This window comes from Colias eurytheme, chromosome 11 (assembly GCF_061535395.1).
Source record: "Colias eurytheme isolate Ceu_HAF_F1 chromosome 11, ilColEury1 Martin Lab GWU primary, whole genome shotgun sequence".
Taxonomy (NCBI): domain Eukaryota; kingdom Metazoa; phylum Arthropoda; class Insecta; order Lepidoptera; family Pieridae; genus Colias; species Colias eurytheme.
Window position 1 is genome coordinate 11,122,301 of NC_142990.1, and position 4,744 is coordinate 11,127,044.

Consider the following 4,744-nt stretch of genomic DNA (forward strand, 5'->3'; position numbering starts at 1 on the left):
TCTGGAATATTGTCCAGAAACATTATTTACATTTTTTTATTTATTTACATAATCACAATTTACAGCCACATAATAAATTAAAATACAAAATTAAAGATATCAAATTAAATGTTATACAAACGTTAAAATACTGGGTAAAATAGATACAATAAAATAAAATAAATACAATAAACGACACAAAAATTCAAACTAATATCACAGAATCACTGAGCTAAATCTACGAGCAAATTTTAGAATTATAGAAACATTAGAAACTAGCTGTGTCCCCTGTGTCGTCTGAGGACAAAACATCGAAAGCATTCATCCTCTATTTAATTCAAATAGTTGCTATAGTAATATCCGTAAAAGCAGATATCAGGCAGGATTTAAGGAAAAACATGCATGTTACTCTTACGTTATAGATAAGAATGAATGAATGAATTATTGTATAGATATTAGTTATCCTAAAGGAAAATATGGAATATATTGAGAAAGAACATTTTATCATGAAAACTAAATTCTGATTGACTGCAACAAGCTTAGATGAAATAAACATAATAATTGTGTACCATAATTAGTATCTTATAATTATTATACTTTCCTGGTGATCTGTGATACCGGTTAAAACTTAAAACCCATTTCAGACACCAGCTCCTCCATGTTTTATAATTTTGTATGCATGTAGATCTTAAGTGATTGGGAATTGTGAGGAGGATTAGAATTTGATTAGAATTTTTCACATAACCTCAAAATTTAGGTGAAAAATTCAAAAAAACAAGTTTTTGGTCTTTTATTTTTATCTACTTCAAAATTTATTTTTTTTCTACGAAATTTGGTGGAAACTTACTTTATTATGTCCCAAATACACTGTAATTTATTTGATAGAAAATATTTATTTTTTCGCCTTATTTTGAATTAATACCAAAAAAACAACCTAATTTTCAATCGAAAAGTCACCCGTCAAAATATCAGCTTTTTTCAAAAACTGGGGGTGCCTTTTATTCATTGAAATCTCTACTTTCATATGGTGTAAAAAAAATAAACACCACTATAGTAAATGATCTCAGGAAATGCATACAAACAGTGTGATAATGAGCTTTTACTAAATCAGGCACACTTCTCGATCTCTATAATATCTTCTCTTGTATCGGCTTTTCGGTAATATTTCAAAAGAAAAATAATTACCTGTTCTAAGTTTAATATTTTACAGCATATTCAAAAGCAAATTGATGTCGATAAAAACATTTCAGGTAGTTCGAGAAGTTTGCCTACTCGGCAGCCGCGATAGAAAAAATAGATACGTAACATTATTAATATATTTAATATTCACATTAAATATTATTATCGCTCCCGGAGTGACACGACTAAATGTGGCTTGGCACTAATTACATCATTTGTCTCTTTTTGACGTCTCATCACATCATATTATCGTGTTTGCGTTAGTGTCCCGTTTTTGAAGATCGAATGATGTGGTAACCTATCTACACCGCTTTGCAATATCACTGATTGTACCATGTTTTGGCACATAAATTCCCTTTATTCCATATAAATTGACCCGCATTGACGTCATCATGACGTGGCACATTCCTCACAGATCTACACAATAATGTTTGTCACTCCAACTTGCGCTACTTTAACCTTACGAATAAATTTCAATACATTTGTACCGACAAAGTTACGCATGTGAATTGATTTTTTCGATATCAACAGTTGTTTGGCGTTCAATAATTGTTTTAGAATCGAATGGTAAATGGTTTTTTTTATGTCAGAGCAAGCAAAGGAGCAGGTGGGCCACCTGATGTTAAGTGGTCACCACCGCCCATAAACATGCCGGTCTTTTATGGAAAAATAAGCTCTTTTCTTGAAGGCCCCTATGTCGTAGTTATTCGGGAACACCGCAGGTGGCAAATCGTTCCTCAGTTTCACCGTACGCGGAAGGAAGTTGCGGGTGAAGCGGACAGTGGTGGAGCGCCAAATGGTACTGTTCATTTCTGCAGTTACTTGAAAAAAATATCATATAAGTGATGAGTGATCCTATCTTTAATTCCTTAGTAGAGCAAAGAATCGAGATATTTCTGGAAGTTTTTAATATTATTAATATTATACCTATACACACTTATATAACAAAGACGAAATATTTGATTGTTTCTAAGCTAGCAAGTTGAGCGGTTTGAAATCACCTCTGAATCACATTTAAAACTCCTTTACATAAGAAAGTGCAGATTAATAATAAAGTATTTGTTATCGGCATCAGCTAGATAATGATATATAGTTTTTTTCTTTTTACCCTAGCAGTAAAATGACCGCCTCCTGGGTACAGTGGTTGACGCGTGAGCGTAGAATCTAGGGGCCTTGGGTTCGATTCCCGGTGGAGACGAAGAAAAAAAAATGTCTCGGTCTGGCAGGACGTACAAGGCTGATCACCTACTTGTAAAGACCCTAAAGAAAATCGATCAGTGAAACAGATGTATGCATAATGCATCTGCTCCTTACCCCATTTGGGGACACGGGACTTCACTTTTAGCAATAAAATCATCCAGACCTAACAATAAAATAGAAATTACTTTTTCTTTTAAAAACACAGGCTATTGCCACTATATTTTATTTTCTTCCCCTTTTATATAAATAAATATGTATACTCCATACAGAACCCGCTTAAAAATTTCAAGTCACGCTTGGTCAGTTTTTCAACCTTATCAAAGAAACACGCTAATTTCATAAAATCATCACCGAGTACATTGTATCATTTATATTGATTTTAAGTATTGAATTATTCATTGAATGTATTATTTATAATTACGTAGCTTTTTTCTTTGTATTGAACTGAAATGGTAAACGAAAAATCAATAATGCTCATCGTAAAAAATATATAATATAGAACATAAAACTTAATATTCCTTAAAAATAGCTGCACAACCTGTGTCCTGTTTTCAGCGACTATCATGAATCTACACTAATATTATATAGAGGAAAACTTTGTTTGTTTGATTGTAATGAATAGGCTCAGTGGAGTAAAATACTTGATTCCATGTAAAAAATGTTTCTTAGAACAATCTGACAAAAAGAGTTGACAAAAAGGAAGGCGTTTTAGTTATTTGTATCGATCATCGATACAAATAACTAAAGCGATCATTATTGAGAGCCGAAATGTTCTTTTAATAAATATGTATAAAAAAAATATTATTATGACATAGCTTGGTAGGTAACCAGTTATTTCTTATTGTTTTTATATATTTAGAATTTTCTTGAAATCCGTGAAGATTTCTGGTGCCTACCTACACTAGCCGATGAACAGATAGACTTTGTCTGAAAGCATAAGCTCTACGCATAGATTAAATATGTTAAACTAAAAATAACCTTCGGACGATAAAATACTACCTAAATCACACATAAACCTAACTAAATCGGGGTTATTTAAGTTTTGAGGTTATTTCACATTTTTCTCAATATCTTGAAAACCCCTGTTTTTATCACAAAAAAATCAATTGGTAAAAAATTAAAAATCTTTTGAATATCGAAGAACCCTCCAAAACCACTCTGGCATTGACGCAACACTATACTGTGGTCCATACTTTCATGGGCATTCTCCTTTTACGTACATCCATATTATATTATTGAAAAAAATTCTGTTAGATATACTAATTTGATTTAATGAGTGGCTTAAATATTTCATGAATTGTAACATATTATGTAAGTTTATTTTAAAATATGTTCGTTACGTGTTTATTTAAAAGAGTGAGTTGTATAACATTAAATAAAATGATAAATGTCTGTTCAATTGTTCATATATCTTTAATAATGTGACTTGTTAACCCTTCATTGATCGAATAAAACAAACACTATATGGTTGCCCTGTCTCCGCCTGCGTTGACATGCCAAAGTGGTCGAACGGGATAAAAAGTATATACGCCTTCTGGTTCTAAGCTATATCCCTTCCTTTTTCAGCTAAAAGAAGATCCGCATAGTTCCTTTTCCTGCGGCATTTCCGGGATAAAATAGTTTTTATCTATCTACTATCCTTTGTCGTTTTTCAGGTCTCAGAGTATCTGTCTCCTAAATTACATCTAAATCGTTTCAGTGGTTGAGGTGTGACGAAGAGACAGAGTATCTTTTGCATTTATAATATGATTAAGTTAGGATAATAATGTGTGCTGTTTTCACTGCATTGCATTGAAGTCACACAAATTTAAAAACAAAATGAATAAATAAATCGTTTATTTGCAATTAAACATAATTTATTATTACAACATGTTTAGCCGCCATTTATTAACAGCATGCAAATTTATCTATATGTTGTCACTTAATTATATTTTTTATAAATAAACGAAAAAATCTTTTTTTTTTGTTAAATAAAATAAGAAAAAATCGACATCATCATCACCAAAATGCCCACTGCAGGGACACATTATACAGGTAGTGTCCTATGCATATTTCAAACTCAAACATTTATTTATTCAATTAGACTTCTTCGAGAAGCACTTTTGTAACGTCAATACATAATTATTTAGCATCTACCACCGATTCGGAAAGCAGTATCTATGGAGAAGAACCGGCAAGAAACTCCATAGTTGCTCTTTTAAATCATTTCAGTATTACGTATACGTGGCTCGTTTAAGTTTCATTTCAGTATTATTATGTCCTACTTCCAAGAATTACCAACAGCAGCAAAGTGTTAATGATTTTTCCAATTTGCAATGCAAAGCGAAAGTTTTCGATTTTCATTATTCAAATATGATGTCAACGGATTATTTTAAATACATTTGTA